The sequence below is a fragment of the Symphalangus syndactylus genome, chromosome 5 (assembly GCF_028878055.3).
Source record: "Symphalangus syndactylus isolate Jambi chromosome 5, NHGRI_mSymSyn1-v2.1_pri, whole genome shotgun sequence".
NCBI lineage: Eukaryota > Metazoa > Chordata > Mammalia > Primates > Hylobatidae > Symphalangus > Symphalangus syndactylus.
Window position 1 is genome coordinate 71,942,033 of NC_072427.2, and position 23,290 is coordinate 71,965,322.

The following is a 23,290-nucleotide window of genomic DNA, read 5'->3' on the forward strand; positions in this document are numbered from 1 at the left end:
TCCCAGCTGCAAAAGCTAAGGGCTTGGTTCTTCCCCCACTGTGGAGGCTGCAGATTCGTGCTCTCCTGAGTTCTGGCCAGAAGGCTTCTCGCCCGGTTCAAATTGTTACAAAGTCCAGCTGGAGACTTTCTTCTCCCTGTGGTATTTTCCCCTGCACCTCTGGTTGCCCTCCTGAAGGATCCCTGTGTTGCCAGGCTGGAATGGCCTGCTTGGGGACCCAGAGAGCTCTCAAGGCCTTTCCCACTGCTTCCTCTACTCCTGTATTTCACTCTGCTCTCTAAATTTTTTTTTTTTTTTTTTTTTTTTGAGATGGAGTCTCACTCTGTCGCCGAGGCTGGAGGGCAGTAGTGAGATCTTGGCTCACTGCAACCTCCGCCTCCTGTGTTCAAGCGATTCTCCTGCCTCAGCCTCCTGAGTAGATGGGATTGTAGGTGCGTACTACCACGCCTGGCTAATTTTTGTATTTTTGGTAGAGATGGGGTTTCACCATGTTGGTCAGGCTGATCTCAAACTCCTGACCTCGTGACCCACCCACCTCAGCCTTTCAAAGTGCTGGGATTACAGGCGTGAGCCACCACGCCCAGCCTGCTCTCTAAATTGACTCAGCTTCAGGTAAGGTCAAAAACTTCTCCCACAAACAGACCTTCAGTTTCCCCAGTGCGCATGTGTGGAGGATCTCTTTTTTTCTACTTCAGCAGTTGGGGCACTTACAGTATTTTGGGTGTCTCCCGGGTCCTGCAGGAGCAGTTGGCTTCTTTCAGAGGATATGTGGGTCCTCTCAGGATTCCTGGTTTCAAGAACATGATTTCATTCTCATTGACTAATAGACTGGCTACCTGCAATAAAATTCAGTTTTAAATATTTTTTCAATATGATAAGTTCAAAGAAGATTGTATTTTCTGGTACATTTAGAATTTTCCTGTTTTCTAGAACATAAATTATATTATGAATTCATTTAAAACTCAGCAGCCTAGCTTTTATTCTTATATGTAAAATTAGGATATCACTTATGATGTTTTAAATATTATTTTCTTTGAGAAAGAAAATCAGTAGCATCCAAATTGATGAAATTGGTGACTATCCCAAGAACACATCCCTTCCGATTAATTGAAAAGTTGATGGACCATTAGTGCTGAAGTCTCTGAGCAACTTGCAAAGTAAGGAAAAGGAATTTTACCATCTATACCATTTTTCAGCCACCTTTCTCTCTCCCAATGACCTGTAGAGTTTGCACAAGTTCTCCAGGGCCATGCGATGACTTGGGCTCAGTTGGATGGCCTATCAGTGATGGGCCACTACCTTCTCTGGATCCCCTCTAATCATTTATAGGCTGCTAAGAAAACAAAACACTCCTTATTTATAAAACACTTATGCAGGATAATCTTCCCTACTGATTTGTAAGCAACATAATGTAAGTTAAAAGTTACATATATTAAGTAATTATAAACCATAATAGACCTTAAGAGAGTGATTAGTCTAATCCTCTTCTTTCTACCTCAACAACAAAGACAATTAAACTTTCAAATCAATCCACTATCCACTCTATTTATCTTACCGGCAATATACTTTGTCTTTGCCTTTGTTTTTTCGTACTTACAAAGTTCCTCCAATTCCTCCCCTGACACCTGCTATCTATAGGTTTGTCTCTCTAGTATCTCTTGTCTCCAGCCAATCAAACTTGTATTCTAAAGCAGACTGCCTAAAAGAATTACTGTGCAAAGCATAATCATTCCATTAGGAAAAATGTATACCTGATCCAGTTATCCAAGTTCAGAAATCTTACTTGGAAACTACTTGACAAAAGTTATCTAGAGAAAAGAGACCTGCTTCTACCTCTTGCTCTGATGCACTCTTGCCCTGGGATCTTTGTCAAGGTATTTCATCTCTTTGTGCTTTAGCTTCTGAGTCTGTAAAGTGGTCATTTTGTCTATTTGTTTTTATCTCTTATAAATCAAAGGGGTTTTAGGTAGCTAATTAAAATACTTGCCAGGATCACATGAGATCATGTAAGCAAGCACCTTAATCCACGTACTGCACTAAACAAATACAAGGTAATGTTGTTATTAGTATATGGTGAAAGTCCTGTTCAAGTAAATATCATTAAAATAAAACTGTATCTTTAAAAAAAATGTTCAAGCTCTAACTGATGTGTATTTATTCAAAGCAATATCTTCAAAGTGTAGTAATTAAGAAAAACCTTGAGAAATTGCTACAGGATAATTTTCTTTTTGCAATAGTCAATTATTTTATTTCTCTTATAAGATACAGAGATATTTGAATAAATAAGTGTTCCTGATCACCTCAAAATGTCACATTAGCTAGTATATTGGGCCACAGAAATTTTTTTACTAAGACTCCTCAAAAAGCAAAAGAAAGAGGTTTTAATATTATTATTATTACATATTAATATAATACATATATAATAATAATGTATAAACAGGTACAGTTTTATTATACATAAAAATTAACGTCATTATTGTCATTGCTTACTGTTATTCTCTTTGTGAATAGAAGTAAATAATGAAATGGTCCTAAGTTAGGCAATGGCAAAGAGAAAAATTTTCAAAGCATGCTAATTTACAAACTGAATAATTGGTCATATGAGTCTGTAATAATGAAGAAGCACCATATGTCAGAAGAGTGATTGAAGAACTTAAGTGTTGTGTAAATATGCAGTGTTTTGTACTTAACAGCCTATAAATGATTAGAGGGGATCCAGAGAAGGTAGTGGCCCTCACTGATAGGCCATCCAACTGAGCCCAAGTCATCAAATGGCCCTGGAGAACTTGTGGAAACTCTACAGGTCATTGGGAGAGAGAAATGTGGCTGAAAAATGGGACAAATGGTAAAATTCTTTTTCCTTACTTTGCAAGTTGCTCAGAGACTTCAGCACTAATGGTCCATCAACTTTTCAATTAATTAGAAAGGATGTATTCTTAGGATAGTCACCAATTTCATCAATTTGGATGGTACTGATTTTCTTTCTCAAAGAAAATAATATTTAAGACATCATAAGTGATATCCTAATTAGGAACTGGTTAGAACATGAGGTTAATGAGCCAAGTGTGGAATTAATTCCCATGGAAAATAGTAACTTTGGCAATGGGAGTGGATAAAGGACTGTGCAGAGGACAGAGCAAGTCTCTTTCCTTGGAGAGAATGATTCTTGGGCTCTGGCCTCACGTTGGTGTCTTAGTAGAAGGAGGCATCAGTTTATACACAGGGAGGCATCTTACCTTTTTAAAAAAAAAAAAAAACAAAAAAAACTTTTTCTTGACATAATCTCAAAGACAATGTTGGCACAAGATCCAAGCCTCCCTACTTCTAAATTTAGCCATTTTGGAAATGTACCTTTTTAAAAAATAAAGTGTGATGATGCTCTGTTCTTAAAACTCAGCAAGTGGCCCACAAAGGGCCACATTATCACCCTTTGGAGTGCTATATTACAACATCAATGGTGCAAAGAAGCTATGCATATTTATTGGGAAGCTGGAACTCTTTGGCCTTCCCACAGGGAATTCTGCCTGGCACTAGTAAGTAGAATGCCAAAAAAAAAAAAAAAAAAAAAAAAAAAGGTAAAAGAGACCAAGGAAAATGAGCACAGCATGTAACATAGGAAGGCTTTGATAATCTTCGAAATGGACAGAATGTCAATCAATGTTATAAGTACAGTTAACCCTTGAACAACATGGGTTTGAACTGTCTGGGCTTACTTCTGTGTAGATTTTCTCTTGCCTCCTGCTGCTGAGACAGCAAGATGAACCCCTTCTCTTCCTCATCCTGCTTAGCCTTTTCAGTGTGAAGATGAGGATACAGACCTTTATGATAATCCACTTCCACTTAATGAATAGTAAACATATTTCTCTTCTTTATGATTTTCTTAATAATATTTCTTTTTCTCTAGTTTACTTTGTTGGAAGAATAGGCTGCATAATACATACACAAAATATGTGTTGATCAACTGTTTATGTTATCGGTAAGGCTTCCAATCAACAGTAGGCTATTAGTAAAATTTTGGAGGAGTCCAAGGTTATACACAAATTTTCAACAGTATGGGGGTGGGCACCCCTAACCTGTGTTGTTCAAGGGTCAACTGTATCAATATGACCCCCAGGTCAGATCCATTTACCAAAGTCACAGTTACCAAAGAAAATTTTTTAAGCTTTATCTCACAGTCTCTTAAAATAAGTTCTTCTCATTAGAAATGTAATTCATGAAATTTTTCTGAAAAACATCGCTGAGTTAAAAACAAGAAATCCTTCAACAATATGGCTCTGGGTCATGATTTGATATATTTAGTCAATTTTTTGTTTAAAAGAACAAATCATTTCTGTGGTTTCTTTTAGCCATCTCTGCTAGTCACATATGCATACATACACACACACACACACACACACACTCAACTATAAACTATGATACATGCAGCCCTAGCTATGTGTCACTAAATAAATGCTGAAACTTTTTGCCAGGAGAATACAACGTATTGTATTATATATACATATATATGTACACACATACATATATTATATTTAGTACTTTCCATATATACTATAATATAATATAGTGCTCTGAGGCATTTTTCCAATGCTTTTATTCAGGGATGCTTTATTTGATAAGGTAATAACAAAGTCTTCTAAGCCAAAGTCCATGTGATTTTACAGGTTCAGGTTTTGGCTATGATGAATCAGACAAAGAAGCTTAAAAGACAGCCAATCACATTGTGTCAGAGGAGACGAGATGCTTCGAATGCTATTGCCTCTTGTCAGCAATCTACAGCAAGCAAGAACACCATAGCAAGAAAGCCACTCTTTGGTGTCATGTTTGGACTCAAAAGTAACAAAGATGTGAGCATAAATAATTCATAAATTTGCACCTTGAAAAGGCTGAACAATCTTGAATATTGTCGACTGGCATATTCTCCTGTCTTGTAGGAGCTTTTCACTGATATACTATCAAACTAAGAGTTCCTTCTGAAATAATAAGGCTTTTTAGCTCATCTATGAGCTAAAGATTTTATGTGATATTATCTCATCTTGTTCTCAGCAATCTCTGTAATAAATAGAGACTGACATTCATGCATAGCATGCTTTGCCATCTCATGTTGGTGTATTTAATCTTGATAACACTCCTGTGAAGTAGATGAACAGCCTTCTGTAGATGCTGTTATTATTTATCTCTATTTTAAAAGCCACACAACTGGTAAATTCATGAATAAACTCAGCAAATATTGTTGACTGTCTTATATTCAGTTTTTTATTATTCAGGGTCCCACTAGACATTCTGTGCATATCAGGAATTATATGATAAGAAGAAAACAGACACTGTCTTTGTCCTCATGGAGCCTACAGTCCAGGAGGATCCAGTCATTATAGAACTAATCACAAAACAAAGAATTATAGCTGTGCTCACTGATGTCATAAAGGGTGACATGGCTCCTAGGAAGCATATAATCAAGGGACCTAAATAATCTAGGAGGTCTGGTTTTCCTGTGGAGTGATGTGGAGGTGAGGGCTGGGTATGAATAGGAGTTAGGGTAAGGAGGTGGCAAAACAGCATATGCAAAGGCCCTGTGGCAGCAGTAAGTGTCCTGTGTGAGAGATGGGCATGAGGGAGCAGGGGCATCGTGTGAGATGCAGATGCAGGGGTTTGGTGGGGACTAGACTCACAGAACTTGTAAGCCAGGCCAAGGGTTTTATATCTTTACTCGGACAAGGTTTGGGGTTCAAAAGAGAAAACCAATGTGGTAAAGTTTGTCTTTGAAGGGATCTCTTGCTTTAATGTGGGCAATGGGTGCTGGGTACAGAGCAGGCACCAGGAACCTGACAGGGCTGTTGGAGAGGTCCAGAGAGGGCCAAAGCTGACCCCAAATGCATTTTCTTTCAAATATTTCTTTCACACAACCTTGCTGCACAGTGATCAGGGACATTTCATTGTCATAAATCTATAAACAGGAAACCTAGAGTATAGGAGCATTATTTTATTAGGACTACATCAATGCTAAATGAGAAAGTCAAGAAGAATAAAGAATGCGGGTGTTTTGATGCTCACCCCACTACACAATTTCACAGACTGTGCCAGCTAATACATAGGAATAAGAATTATAAATCTTATTGTTTTAGCAGGTTTTCCTTTAGTCTGCTTTCATTCTGTCTTAATTTGCAACCTCTGCAGGCATTCTGGCTGAAATTAAAGGACACTGAAGTCATATCTGAGCTTTGGTTCACAAAAAGAAACTAAGAAAGCAAAATCTTGACAAAACTCTCGAAGCATGAACATTTGAGTCAAGACATTACATTTATGAATTAATATTCCTTTAATCTTTGAACACATATAGTATAATCTAACATCACTGACATGTTTATCTAATGTGTCTTTTGGTTAACTGACATTATGTTTTAAATTTGGTTTCATAATTGAGCCTTCAGTTTTTTATTATTCAGGGACCCACAGTATCTCAGGATTATCATTTTCAGTTTTCCCTTTCCGTTTGCCTACAAAAACCCTGTCTTCTAGCTCAGCAGCGCCTGGATATGTTTTGGGCATTGCTACCTCTGTGCCTGTTCATGTTCTTGGAACAGCCCACCCCACCCTGGCTTGACCACTGCTCATTCATGAAGCTGCACCTTGTTTCTTCCTTTCTTGGGAAGCTTTCCCTGACTACCCCAGCCACTTTGAGCTTGCTTCTGCAGAACTCTTTAAATACTGTCTACATCCATCATTTGAAAGTCACAATCTGTTGAATTGTGGTGTTAGGTCTCTCTATAACTATGTTTTATATCTTCTACTGCACTGGAAGTTCTTTAAGAAGAAAGACTGATTCTTTCTGTTTAAAACACTATGTCTTGCATCCAGTAGGTGTTTAATATCTACAGCATTAAAATAAAAAGTATACATAGTTTGCTCATTGATAAACATTTACAAATAGAGGCACCATATGTTTTCCTTTTATTGGGCAAAGCCACTCCTTGGGCTCTGTGATGTCTTAAAGTCATGCCAATATTTTCGACAAAACTCCAAGTTACAAAATTATGTCTGAAAATGAACAAGTGACTTTTGAAAAATAAAGGCAAAGAAATTTGGAGAAAGTAAATTGATGTTGTACCCTCAATAGAGACAAAAATGCCAAATTTCAGATTGAAGTTATCTGGATATTCTCTCATCTGGTAAAAATTTTCGACATCGACCTTCTTAAGTTTTTTTACTAACGTAATTTTATAATAAATTTATAAATATATACTATATGCATATATACATATGTAAACATGTTACTAAAATTATAAGGACTTAAAAAAAAGGCATTTGCCGATTGACCAATGGGTCAAATAGTCTTACCTGGAGGATAAATATATTTGAGTTAGTAATAACAGCTAAAATGTGTTGGGTACTTACTACGTGACAGGCACTATTCTAAGAGCTTTATATGTATTAACTAATTAAATGTTGATAACCACCCTATAAGTTAGATTATATTATTATCTTCATCTTACAAATAAACTAAGACACAAGAAGATTAAGTAACAGGCCCAACATCACAAGCTAATAAGTGACACAGTCAGGATTTTAGCCCATAGATTTAATTACTACACTATACTCCTTCTCTGGTTAAATATTAATTACTGCAAGAATACATACCCTGCAAGTTTAATCATTTCTTTTAATAACACAGTTTTTTTATTATTTAGTTCTTTTAATGAAACTAACACAATAAAGGGGTGGACCAAAAAGAAAAAACTTGGAGAGGGGTGGATAATGCTCTTCGAATATTTGGAGACATTTATTGTGGCAAGAGAAATTCATTTTGTGTTGCTCTAAATAGATTGAGTATAAAACTAAAGCTGATAGTAGATACAGGAGGAATAAACATTTCAGCTTAAAATAAAGAGATTTCCAGTCTTTATAGAATTTCTTTCATTAATGATCCAATCTTCTTTTAAGAACATTCAGCATCTTGTCATGGAGATACTTAAGCATAAGCCAGATGACCACATTAATGATTAAATAAAAGGTGTTACTAAATTGATGTTGAACTGGATTAGACAATAATTTTAGGATTTTTCTTTTCTTTCTTTTTTTTGCTGGGAGGGGGAGAGATAGAGTCTCACTTTGTCACTCAAGCCAGAGTGGAGCGCAGTGGCATGATTTCGGCTCACTGCAATCTCTGCCTCCCAGGTTCAAGCGATTTTCCTGACTCAGCCTCCCAAATAGCTGGGACTACAGGTGCATGCCACTGTGTCTAGCTAATGTTTGTATTTTTTTTAAGGAGAGACAGGGTTTCACCATGTTGCCCAAGCTGGTCTCGAACTCCTGACCTCAAATTATCTGCCCGCCTTGGCCTCCCAAAGTGCTGGGATTACAGGCGTGAGCCACTACACCCAGCAATGTTAAGATTCTTAATGAGGAGTCAATAATGATGTAAATTTTTTCCAGGATTGAAATTTTGTTTTCAGGAAAAGCTCCATGGCATTAGATTTGGCAATAATTTCTTGGATATGGTAACAAACGCACAGGTAACAAAAGAAAAATATATAAACAGACAACCAACAGAATGGGGGAAAATTTTTGCAAACTATGCATTTGACAAAGTTCTAGTATCTGGCATCTGTAAGAAACTTAATTTACAAGAAAAAAAACCAAACAGATCCATTAAAAAGTGGGCAAAGGACATGAACAGACACTTCTCAAAAGAAGACATACATGTAGCCAACAAGCATATGAAAAAGAAGTTCAACATCACTGATCATTGGAGAAATGCAAATCAAAACCACAATGAGATACCATCTGACAACCATCGAAATGGCTATTGCTAAAAAGTCAAAAAATAACAAATGCTGGTGAGGTTGTGGAGAAAAAGGAATGCTTATACACTGTTGATGGACATGTAAATTGCTTCAACCATTATGGAAAACAGTGTGGCAATTCCTCAAAGGCCTAAAGACAGAAATACCATTTGACCCAGCAATTCCATTGCTGGGTATATGCCCAAAGGAATATAAATCATTCCATTATAAAGACACATGCACACACATACTCACTGCAGCACTATTCACAATAGCAAAGACATGGAATCAACCTAAATGCCCATCAATGATAGATTGGATAAAGAAAATGTGATACATATATGAGATGGAATATTATGCAGCCATAAAAAAGAATAAGATCATGTCCTTTGCAGGGACATAGATGGAGCTGGAGGCCATTATCCTTAGCAAACTAACACAGAAACAGAAAAGCACATACATATGTTCTCATAAGTGGGAGCTAAATGATGAGAACACATGGACACATACAGAGTAACAACACATACTGGGGCCTATCAGAGGGTGGAGGGTAGGAGGAGGGAGAAGATCAGGAAAAATAACTAATGGGTACTAGGCTTAATACCTGAGTGATGAAATAATCTATGCAACAAACCCTTATGACATATTTACATATGTAATAAACCTGTACCTGTACCCCTGAACTTAAAATATGTTTTTTTAAAAAGAAAAGAAAAACAGACAATTGGACTTCATAAAAATCAAAACTTTTGTGCATCAAAAGATGCTGTTAGCAGAATAAGAAGACAACTCACAGAATCAAAGAAAAGTTTGTAAATAATATATCTAATAAAAGATTAATATCAAAATATATATAGTGAACTTCTAAAACCCAACAACAAAAAAGCAAATAACCTGATTCAAAAATGGGCAAAGAACTTGAATAGACATTTCTCCAGAAAAGATATATGAATGGCCAATAAGCACATGAAGATGCTCAATTTCACTAATCATTGAAGAAATGCAAGTCAAAACTACAATGAGATACCACCACACACCCCTTAGGATGACTACTAACAATAACAACAACAACAAAAAAATAAAAATAAAAAACAGAAAATAACAAGTGTTGGCAAAGATGTGGAGAAATGAATTCTTGTGAACTGTTGGTGAGATTCTAAGATGATGTAGCCTCTACGAAAAACAGACTAGAAGTTCCTAAAAATAGAATTATCATAAATCAGCAATTCTACTTCTGGGTACATATTCAAAAGAATTGAAAACAAGGTCTAGAAGAGATTTTGTATACACACATTCATAGCAGTATTATTCACAGTAACTTAAACTGGAAGTAACCCAAGTGTCCACTAACAGATGAATGGATAAGCAAAATGTGGTATATACATAACAATGAAGTATTATTTGGGCTTTAAAGGGAAGGAAATTCTGACACATGCTACAACATGGATAAAACTTGAAGACATTATGCAAAGTAAAATAAGCCAGTCACAAAAAGACAGATGCTGTATGGATTCTACTTACAGGAGGTACCTAGAGTAGTCAAAATCATGACAAAATGTAGAATGCTGGTTGCCAGGGGCTGAGGAGAAGGGAAAATAAAGAGTTATTATTTAATGAATACAGAGTTTTGGTTTTGCAAGATGAAAATATTTCATGCAAAGAAATCATCCAAAAGAGATGGATTGTGGTGATGGTTGTGCAGCATTATGAATGTACTTAATACTATTGAACTATGTACTTAAAAATGGTTAAGATGGTAAATTGTATGTTTTGTGTATTTTACCACAATTAAAAAATGGGAAGAAACAATGATTTTCTTACCATCTCCATTATACGCAGATTTTATAAGAGCTGAACAACAGTTTTCTTGCAGTCAAGGCCAGCAGGAAAAGATGCACTATAATAGCAATCCCCTGGATTCCCTGCAGATGTCTTCAGTCTCTTCAAGTCCACAAGATTAGCTCTGCAGGGAAATTACACATTCCATTTTCCTTTACTTTCAAATCAACAACCTGTCCTTACGCATGGCATTTTGGAAAATTACAGTCACTGGTTTTCTGTTATTTGGGAAATAATGGAAAATAACAGTGATAATTATTGGATCAACAGTTTAAATGTTTGTGTGTGAAGAGAGTAATTTTCACAACCCTGTAGTGTTAAAGACATGTTCTTCTTTCCTAACTTGAAGATATTTCTTTTTTATTTAGAGCTATAAAGCAGCCATGGAACTAAATCTAGACCAAGTGCAGGCCTGTATGAACATGGTAGCATCCAAAACACCAGGATATAAAACACTATTCATTTCCATGTGGATGGAGTTTTCTCTTTGTGCTTTCTCTTTCTATATTTCTTCACTCTTAAATTATTAAAAACCTATATCCTCATTGAATTTTTTTTTTTGAGACAGTGTCTTGCTCTGTTGCCCAGGCTGAAGCACAGTTGTGCAATCACGGCTCACTGCAACCTCCACTTCCCAGGCTCAAGCTACTTTCCCACCACAGTCTCCAAAGTAGCTGGGACTGCAGGTGTATGCCACCACACTTGACTAATTTTAGCATTTTTTGTAGAGACAGGGTTTTGCCATGTTACCTAGGCTGGTCTTGAACTCTTAAGCTCAAGCAATCCACTTGACTTGACCTCCAAAATGCTGGGATTACAGGCATGAGCCACCATGCCCAGCCACTCATTGAACTATTTGAAGACCAAAAACATAGATATTTAAAAGTGAAATTAGCAGTTTTTACTCTGCTTTGTGCTATCTGAATGTTTGATGTCATAAATCCCTCTGTTATTAAAAAAAAGTGTAATAATGAGGCACCATGATTTTACCGATCACAAATAGAATCACATGGACTTTCAGGAAGTATCATTATACAGCAATTATGAACTAATTTACATAAACTAAAGTCCTGTTAGAGTTTACTTGGCTCATTTTCCTCACAGTTTTACTCAGATGTCAAGACTAAAGTACTATTTTAGGTACTATTGTCCTATTTCTTATATGTAATATATTTCTTCCTGACTTTTTACTGGTAAATAAACTTGTTCTCTTTTCCCCTTTTCTTCATGAGAAAAACTACCCTTGATGAGTTTTTCAGCCAAAAAGGACTGAGAAGTATTTTACTTTATCTAATAAAAGCAAAGATTAATCATTTTTTATTCATTTTTCTTTTTTCTGACTCAGTACTCAATACTTTCCCACTCCTAGCACTTCCCCTATCCTTTATCCCAGCATCTCTTCTGCACTGAAGCACAGATACTTTTGTTCATGGCCACCTCATCAATAAAATCTATGTTGATCCACCTGACCCTCAACCAGCATGCCTTTCCATGGGGAAAACTAGAACTGGGGTTGGTGGCGGGTTGGGAGTGGTGGGAAGACCATGCTTTCTCCAGCTTAGCCTCTTGATTATACTACAGCAATAAACGATTAAAGACTTGACCAGTACTTTTATAATCAGCTACTCCAACACCTGGCAGCTCAGCTTTTTCCGGCTCAGCTAAGCTCTTGAAAATTAAATAAATCAGATGGGGCCAGAGGACTCCAGGAAGATGGTGGAGTAGGAAGTACAAGGAATCCATTTCTCACCTAGACAACAAACACACTGGCAGTATCTACCTGGTGTAACAATTTTGGATCTCAACAGCATACTGAAGGCTTGCAACTTCCACAGGAAGCCTTGGGCAGTAAATTGCAGTTAATTTTGGTCAATTTCATCTCTTAGTTTAGCAGAGGCTACCCATCTCCACTCCCAGCCCTGTGGCAGGCAGCCATGACAGGTTCCTAGAACAGCTTGCATGCAGCTTATAGGACAGAAGGCAGGGAGGGCAATAAGGACCCTGTCCCCCAAAATCAGAATCTGTGATCAGATTACTGATGGTTGCTTCCAATCACAGAGTGCAAGACAGAGGTGGCCAGCCATTTTTGTACTCCTCCCAAACCCCCTATTATTGCAAGCCCCTATTTGTCTAGTGGAAGTGATTTCTGGGGTTTTAAAGGGCCAGGGGCCTTGTCCCACTTCATTTTTCTTTTTCCCCTTTTGAGAGCCAGGCATTGAGGACTAGGACATTTAATAGCAACTGCATACCTGAGAAGACCTTAAATTTTCACCTCAGCTGATCCTCAGCACAGAGACAGTCTACAACAACCAAAACAAAACAAAAAACAGCAAATGCTGGAGAAGATGGAGAATCTGATTTCCATAGATACCACATTATTAGATTCAAATGTCCAGTTTTCAGTAACAGAAAACAATCACAAAGTATACAAAGAAACAGAAAATTATGGTTTATTTAGGGAAAAAAATAAACCAACAGTAACTGTCTCTGAGAAAGACCAAATAGCAGAATGACTACACAGACTTTTAAACAACTGTCTTAAATATACTCAAGAAACTAAAGAAAGATGTGGAGAAAATGAAAGAAACAAAATATGAACAACATGGAAATATCAATAAAGAGATAGAGATAGAAAACCTAAAAGGAGTTCTAAGAGGAAAGTTCATAGCATTTATGTATTAAAGGCAAGTTTATCTGAATCAGTAAAAGCAGATCATTTCTAATCAATAATTTTTCCTTTAGTGATGAAAGACCAAGTTTCTCTGTATTTGAGGGAAGATGACATGGTTGTTGTAATAGGAAAATTTGAATAAGGTCAGGAACAGAAAGTACATGATAGAGCCTCTTTAACATATAAATCAGATTACAAATATGGTGTGTGCCTGTTGTTTTTTTAAGAAAAGATACAAGTAAAGCACAATAATATAAAGTAAAAAAAAAAAAAAAAAAAAAAAAAAAGAAAACCTAAAAGGAAGCCAGAAGGGTATTCTAGAGCCAAAAAGTACAATAACTGAAATGAAAAATGCAGTAGAGGAATTAAAAGGCAGATTTGATCAGGAAGAAGAAAAAATAAGTGAAATGGAAGATTAAACATTTGAAATCATTAATTCTGAAGAACCGAAGGAAAAAAAGATTAAAGAAAAGTGAACAGAGCCTAAGGGTCCTGTGGGATGCCATCAAGACAACCAACATATGCATTGTGAGAGTTCCAGAAGGAGAAGAGAAATAAAGATTATTTGAAGGAATAATGGCCTAAAACTTCCCAAATTTGATGAAGGACACCAAAAAAAAAAAAAAACAGCTAAGAAACTCAACAAACCCCAAGTAAGATAAATTCAAAGACACCTAAATTGAGACCTATTACATTAAACTGTTGAAAGCCAAAGATAAAGAGAGAATCTTGAAAGCAGCAAGAGAGAAGGAAGTAACTCATCATATACAAGTGATCTTCAATATGGTTATCAACAGATTTCCCTTCAGAAATTTCAGAGATCAGAAGGCAGTTGGCTGATATAGTCAAAGGGCTAAATCAAAAGGGCCATCTACCAAAAATTCTACATCTGGCAAAAACTGTCCTTCAGAAGTGAGGGAGAAATTGAGACATTCCCAGATAAACAAAAGCTGAAGGAGTTTGTTACCAATATACTGCCCTGCAAGAAACCCCAAATGGTGTTCTCTTGGTTGACATAAAAGGACAATAACACAGTAACTCAAAGCCATATGAAGAAATAAAGATCTCAGTAAAGGAAAACATAGGCAATTATGAAAGCTGGTATTATTGTAACAATGATTTGTAACTCCACTTTTTGTTTTCTACATGATCTAAGAAATTAATACATTTAAAAAATTATTAATCTGAAATCTAGATTACTGTAATGTTGATTTGTAACTGCACTACATAATTTAGGAGATAATGCATTTTACACAAACAATTACTAGTTTATGTTTTTGGACAACTAATGGACATAGATGAAATCTGGTGACATCAATAACTAAAAGGGGAGGTGACAGAGCTGCAAATTAATACAGTAGATATTAAACGTAATCCACTTGGTAACCACAAAGAAAATCAACTAAATACAGGAGACAGTAATGCAGGAAATGAGGCACAAAAAGCTATAAGGCATATTGAAAATAAACAGCAAAAATGACAGAATTTCCATCTTATCAGTAATTACTTTAGATATAAATGAATTAAATTTTCTAATCAAAAGGCAGAGATTAACAGAGTGAGTAGGAAAACATGATCTAACTTTAGCTGTCTACAAGAGACTCACTTTAGAACCAGTGGCACAAATACATTGAATGTGAAAGAATGGGAAACGATATTCCATGCAAATAGTAACCAAAGAGAGCAAAAGTGGCTGTACTAGTATCAGAAAAAATGGGCTTTAAATTTAAAATTATATGAGACAATGGACATTAGCAAATGCTTCATTGCAGCAAGAAGCTATAACAATCATAAACATTTATGCACCTAATAACAGTCCATCAGAATATATAAGGTGATAAAATGATAGAATTTAAGGAAGAAATAGACAATTCTACAATATTTGGAGACTTCAGTACCCCCATTCTCAATAACAGATAGAATAATCAGATGGAAGATAAGTAAGGAAAAAGAGAACTTAACACAATATACCAACTAGATCTAATAGATATATCCAGGACACTCTCCCCAGTAACAACACACATTCTTCTTGAGTGCATATGGGACATTTTCCAGAATAGATCACATATTAGGTCACAACTTAAGTCTCAATCGATTTAAAAAAAAAAATAGCTATCATACAAAGGACCGTCTCCTATCAGGATGAAGTTCGAAATCAATAACAGAAGGAAAGCAGGAAAATTCACAAATGTGTGTAAATTAAATAACACATTCTTAACCAATGGATCAAAGAAGAAATCACAAGAGAAATTAGAAAGTACTTAGAGATGAATAAAAACAAATGCACAACACAATAATCTACATTATGACCTCAACAAATGCTTATTATTATAATTAATAATTTATATTATTCGATAATTATTAGATCATTATTGGCATTACTGTGTTCAAAAGCAAGCTGGAGAACATGGCAAATCACCATATATTAAAGAGTTGGGAAATCCATGTGTCCTGCTGACACTGGAAAAGAGGCTAGAATCAAATTTGCAGGTAGCCCAAACCCTGAAAAATTGGTTAGGGTCTGGAAGGACTTCATCAGGTGGAACACAGCAGAAGCAGTACTAAGGAGGAAATTTATAGCTATAAACACATTAAAAAATAAGAAAAATCAGAAAGTAGGGACATTACTACCAATTATACAAAATGTAAAAAGGGGTATAAGACAGTAACATGAATAATTATACAGCAACAAATTGAATAACTTAGATGAAATGGACAAATCACAGAAACACAAAACCTACTGAGACTGAATCGAGAAGATATAGAAAATCTGAATAGCCTATAACTAATAAGGAGATTGAAGTAGTAATAAAAAATCTCCCAGCAAAGAAAAGCTTTGGGCTCGATGGCTTCACAGGTGAATTCTACCAAACATTTAAATCACTAACACTAATCCTTTTCAAATTCTTCCAAAATTTGAAGAAGATGGAACACTTCTTAACTCATTCTATGAGGTCAGCATTACCTGGATACCAAAGCCAGACAAAGACATTACAAGAAAAGAGAGGTATAGACCAATGTCCCTTATGATGGAGGCTTTGCTTTCACATCAGCAGTGACATAACCAATGAAGCTTCTCTTTCACTCCGAGTTCAGGGTGGCACATTTTCTGAAACATGCTCATAAGCTTGGTGCTGAGAGATGAGAGATTTGCAATATTTTTGGCAGAAGATATAAAGAACAACTAGGGAGTGGCTCATGCCTGTAATCCCAGCACTTTGGGAGGCCGAGGTGGGTGGATCACAAGGTCAGGAGATCGAGACCATCCTGGCTAACACAGTGAAACTCCGTCTCTACTAAAAATACAAAAAATTAGCCGGGCGTGGTGGTGGGCACCTGTAGTCCCAGCTACTCAGGAGGCTGAGGCAGGAGAATGGCGTGAACCCGGGGGGCGGAGCTTGCAGTGAGCCGAGATTGCACCACTGCACTCCAGCCTGGGCGACAGAGCGAGACTCCATCTCAAAAAAAAAAAAAAAAAAAAAAAAAATACTAGGGAGAGAGGAGGAAACAAAAATTAATGTTGTGTCCATTTATGCTTGGTTTCATTTATACCCTTCTCTGCACTTGCAACCTGGGGATCTATTTCCATTTCTTAGCCATTAATGTCCACAATACAAAAGCCTGGAATGTTACAGAGCCAGAGCAGCTATTCTTGAATGGGTGAGATAGTTCAAAAAAGGAAAATCCTGCAGAGGTAAACCAATTGAGGAATGCTACCAAGAGGCGGCTAAGTTGATTCTCCAGAACCATACAATAATTGGGACGTATGTATACTTAAAAAAAAGAAAATTATTGTTTATCTAAAATTCAAATGTAACAGGATACTCTATTTTTCATTTGTTTGTTTGTTGCTAAATCTGGCACTCTTCCTTCAGCTGGGAACATTCACCCATATGTTTGTCACTTTTGTCCCATGCCATGAGATGACTGGATGGGGAAGAGTTGAGTCAGCAAATATGTGTTACATTCGTGGTTGGAGTCTGGCTCTAGGGACGATATGAAAGAAGTCAGCTACTTCACCCTATCATTTAAGACTTGGGACCTGGACGGCTTGTACAGTGCATTCCTTATACATGGTGAGCACTCCAGAAATCTTTGTAGATGCTTGAAGGAATGAATGATATTGTGGGTTTTTATAAGATTGCTACATCGGTGGTGTGTAGGATATAGACTTGCAGATCTTAATGATTTCTGATTGTTGTTAGAGAGCTGGATTATACTGGTAATAGAGTTTTTATTGGAATAAAGACTTTCTGCAAAGAGATAAGAATTCAATTTTGAGGGATATAAGTCTGCTTGAACTAAAAGATCATAATAGTTTGGCATCTGTCCCACTGCAATTTTACGGAAAGAAGCTGCAGTTACTGACCCATTATTCTTTTTTTTCTATATAAAGGAAATCTGCCACTCCTTCATAAGTGGTATCCAAATGGAAGGGCTTGCGATTAAGAAGGAAAGTGCCGATCTGAGTATTTATGAAGCCTGCATCAGCTTTTGAGCACAGGTCATCAGCTGAATTGAGTTTCAGGCCCAACAGTGTTGGTACCACACTGCTGTTCACCAGTCTTTTTGAAAATTTGTTCAACTGAAGTAAATTCATTCTTACTTATGGAGAACTGCATACTCCAGTGGGAGATACTGGGGTAGATAAAGATTCATGAGACAAAAATTCTGCCATGAAGAAGTTTATAGAGCACTAGATTCCATGCATTCGGCCTGCTCAAACACATCCCTTCAGTAATGTCCCCTTCACTTCTGACATTGTCACCATCATTTTTTGCTCTCTTCTGGATTGCTTCCATCAGTATACAAACATGCTGCTATTGCTGCTGTTCTGTAATTAAAACAAAACTTTCTCTGGACCCCACTTCCTCTGTTAGCTACTGCTCTATTTCTTTTCACTAAAACTCCTAAAAAGATTTTACTAAACTCACTGCTTCCAATGCTTCATCTCCTGTTCTCTCTCAAACCCACCCAGACTTTCCATCTACCTATCTCCAGTCCTCTGATACTATTCTAGTTAAGGTCACCAGTTCTTCCATGCTGCTAAATTCAATGGCAATTCCCAGCTGAAAATTTCATCAATTTAATAGCAGTATTTGAAATGGTTCATCACTATCCTTCCCTGGAGCACTTTCTTCACTTAACTTCTAAGACCACATACTCTCTAAGCTTTCTTTCTTATCCCTTAGGTTTGGGCTGCAATAACATTGCACAACAAATAATCCCAAAATCTTAGTGGCTTGCAAAGACCACCATTCCATTTCTCACACACGGGTCTGATGGTTGGTTGTGGCTCAGCTGATCTTGGTTGGCTTAGCTGGGCCAGGTTGAACTCTAGCTTCTGGTTCTGCTCTATAGCCCTTCATCCTAGGACCCAGGCTAGGGAGATAGCAATTTCTTGGAATGTGCTATTCTCATTACAGATTATGGAGGCACAGGAGAGGTGAACAGAAATAAGCAACACTTCTTAAGACCTTGGCTTAGAACAGGCACATTGTCGATTCCACCAATATTTCACCACCAGAGCAAGTCACATGGCTAAGCCCAGTACTAAACGAGGTGAAAAAACAGTCTCTGCCAACTCCAGTCAGATTCATGCAAGTCATGGGACAAAGGGTGTGGACATATAATTCTACTACAGCTAAGAAGTGGAGAATTAGGGCAATGATATAATCTACCACATCATTCTACGTCACTGGCTGTTGCTTCTTAGATTCTTTATTTTTCCTTTATTATTATTATTTGTAGAGACAGAGTCTTGCTAATAGCTCACTGCAGCCTCGAACTCCTGGGCTCAAAGTGATCCTCCCACCTCAGCCTCCTGAGTAGCTGGAACTACAGATGTACACCACCACACTCACTCAATATTACCAATATTCTTTACTGGTTCAATATCTTCTCATTAACCTCTTTATTTTGAAGCTTACAAGAGCTGTTTTAGTCCTCTTTCTCATCTCCATCTGTGCTCATTCTTTTATTGATTTACTCTAGTCCCATGACTTTAAATAATATCTGTATGCTGAAAACTTACAAATACCTACCTTCAACTCAGACCTCTCTCTAAAATTACAGATTTGGGTACTACCACTAGAATGTTTAACATCTCAAAGTCAACATGTCCAAGAGGAAACTTGGAACCCCAGTCTTCCTCCCATTCCCAAACCTGCAGCCTTCACATCTTAGTTGACAGCAGCTCCATCTTTTCCATTGCTCAAATCATAAACCTTGGAGTCATCCTTGACTCCTCTATTTCATGCCCATGTTCATTTCATCTTTAAACAGATCTTGAATTTGACCTCTTCTTACCACTCCCAGTGTCACCATCCTAATTGAACCTAACATCACCTCTCTTGCCTGGACTATTGCAACTGCCTCCTAATTGGGCTCTCTGCTTCCACTCTTTGCCACAGTATAATCTATTCTCTATCACTAGAGTGATCTTTTTAAAAACCAAGTCAGATCATAAAATTTTCATGCTTAAAACCCTCTAATGGCTTACAATAAAATCTAAACACCTTAAGATGACTTACATGCTATGGCCCTTCCCTACATCTCTGATGTCCTCTCCTGCCACACTCCCCTGTGAGCACTGTGCTCCAACAACGCTGACCTTTTCTTGTTCCTCAAACATGCAAACCATGCCCAGCTTCAGGGACTTTGCCCTTGTAGATCCCAGACTGACACATGCTTCCCCAGATATCTAGTTGGTTCCTTTCTCCACACCAAGCTTCTGCTCAAATTTCCCTTCCTTAGAAAAAACTTCCATCACAATCCTGTCTACAAGTCTACTTTCCATTTCTCTCAATCCCACAGCCTGCTTTATTTACCTTCATAGCACTCATCATTACATAAATTTGTATCATATACATAATTGCTTATGTATATTGTGTATTGTGCATAATGTGTATTGCCTGTCTCCCCTAGTAGAATATAGGCTCTTTGCGGTCAGGGACACACCTCATCATACACTGAGCTCCTAGTTGAAGCTGCCAACAACATAAGTACAGGCAGTGTCACTATAGAGTTTTGTACTTTTTAATATACCATCTGTATCGCTTAGGAATATATCCTATAATGATAAAAACTCCAAATCACAATTCTTTAAATAAATGGATGTATTTGTCTCACATAACAAGAAGCCTAGGTAGACTGTTCCTGGCAGCAGAACTTCAGTGGGCCCTCAGAGACCTCAGCATTGTTCTTCTTTCTATCCCATTGTGCTGACAATGTTGGTTCTTGTCTGTGTATTGCCCCACAGTAGCAAAGATGGCTGCCCCTTCTCAAGCCTCAATTTATACTCCAGGCAGGAAGAATAAGGAAGTAGCAAAAAGTCGTGGGGCTTTTTGTTGGGTAGGATTTGAAGGTAAAGTGCCATAAGGTGAAAGATGACCGCAATTCATTGAACTTGTTGGAGTCAGAGTCCACCTCAGGCTCCCAGTGTTCAGGGAGACTGGAGGGCTTGTTTCCTGAAGAAACTAGCAAAGCGAAGCTCAGCTGTCATGGCAACCCACCAATCAATTTTTGCTGCCCTTGCTTTCTATAATTACTTCTTAAAACTCTTCTTTGTATAAATTCCCATGTTTCGGGACAGTAATTAGCAAATGTTAAGAACATGGTGAAAACAGGCCAGTTGCAGTGGCTCACGCCTACAATCCCAACACTTTTGGGAGGCTGAGGCAGGCGGATCACTTGAGGTCAGGAGTTTGAGACCAACCTGGCCAACATGGTGAAACTCCATCTCTACTGAAAATACAAAAATTAGCCAGGTGTGATGGCATGCACCTGTAATCCCAGCTACTCAAGAGGCTGAGGCACAAGAATTGCTTGAACTCAGAAGGTGGAGGTTGCAGTGAGCCGCGATTATACCACTGCACTTCAGCCTGAGCAACAGAAAGAACTGCTTGAACTCAGAAGGTGGAGGTTGCAGCGAGCCGCGATTGTACCACTGCACTTCAGCCTGAGCAACAGAGCAAGGCTGTGTCTCAAAACAACAACAACAACAACAAAAGAATATGATGAACAAAGTTAGTAAACTTCATGAGGAAACTGAATCTATTTTGTGTGCTTTGTAGCATACAACAGCTGAGTCAATATACTGATGTACTTGGGAACCAAGCTTCTCATTGTAGTTGCCAGTAATATCAATATATTTACTCATTTGTTTTATCCTACAAATATGTAAATTTAGAAAGACCAAAGCTAAGAAATTTTCCAGTAGGTTTTTTTTGAGTTGTAGGTACCAATTTGAACTCAAATTTTTGAAAGTGTTCTCACTTACCAAATTAATTCATTGGATTTTTTTAAAAGGAACCCAAGAGTCTACAAAGAGAATGGGGTGGGATGAAGTGCTGTTCGAACTTCATAACAGAGTAACACCTTTCACATTCCTGTGAAAGGAATGATAGAATTCAAAATCACTATTTTTCAGTCTCCCATGTAAGCACTGATTTAGGCAAGGATCATCAATGGATACTAACACCATTTTGCAGAACAGGATATTCGTCAATATTCTCCAAGTATTATTTCACAGGTAATTACTTATTAATTTATTAGTACTATTAATTTCAAGGGTGAAATGTTACCCTTACTATGAAGAGATCTCTCCAGCACCACCCCAATAAAGAAATCTAACGTAGAATAGATTTGTATTCTACAACAGTGGCATACACTACCAATAATAGGACACACTGACATTATGTACCTCTTAATGTAATAGAATAAGAAACACACAATCTCACCTAAGTATTCTCACCAAAAATGTTTAGCTTGAATTCCGAACACAATGGAACAATGAGAAAATTCAAATTGTGGGACATTCTATAAAGGAAGTGACCTGAATTTGCCAAAATGTCAATCTTATGAAAGATTATTTATTTAAAAAAAGATTGGAGGAATGTTCAAGATCAGCAGTTCTCAAAGTGTGATCTATAAATCCCTGGGGGTACTTGAGACTAAAAAAAACATAAAGTCAAAACTATTTGTATAAAAAGGTTAATAGGTTATTTGCCTTTTTCACTGTGTGGACATTTGCAGTGCTGGTACAGAAGCGATGGGAGTAAAATTGCTGGCATCTTAGCATGAACCAAGCCAAGGCTGTGGCACCACACTGTACTAGTAGTGATTGTATTCTTTACCACCAGGCACTTTTTATGAATTCTGTTTTCATTTTTAATTTTTGTGAGTACATAGTAGGTATATGTGTTTACAGGGTACATGAGATGTTTTGATACAGATGTGCAATGTGTAATAATCACTTCATGGAAAATAGGGTCTCCATCCCCTCAAGCATTTATCCTTTGTGTTACAAACAATCCAATTATAGTCTTTTCATTATTTTAAAGTGTAGAATTAAATTACTACTGATGATAGGCACTCTGTTGTGCTATCAAATACTAGGTCTTATTCATTCTTTCTAACTAAATTTTTTGAACCTATTAACCATCCCCACCTCCCCCTACCCCCACTAGCGCCCCTACCCCCCAACTACCCTTCCCAGCCTTTGGTAACCATCCTTCTACTCTGTCTCCGTGAGTTCAGTTGCCATGATTTTAGATCCTACAAATAAGTGAGAATATGTAATACTTGTCTTTCTATGCCTGGTTTATTTCACTTAACATGAAAGTGTGGTCTGTGGATCCCTGAGGGTCCTTGAAACTAGGGAGAACACAAGGTCAAAACTATTTATATACTAATGTTAAGTTTCTAACTCAAGCATACATATTTTTAACATTCTGTGTGGTAAAGTGGGAAGTACACATAAAGCACTTTTGCAAAGCAAAGAGCAATGGCTGTCCTAAGGAAAAGTACTTGTATAACTGAACTGCTGGCTGAGCCAGCCACTTGCATTCATAGAGCACAATTTTTATGTGAAAGAACTACTGACAAACACATGGTTTTTTGGACTGAGATATTTGGCAGACACTTTCTCAAAAATAAACAAACTAAGCCTGTCACCAAGGAAATCACTGACAGTATTTGTTGCCAATGATAAAATTCTAGT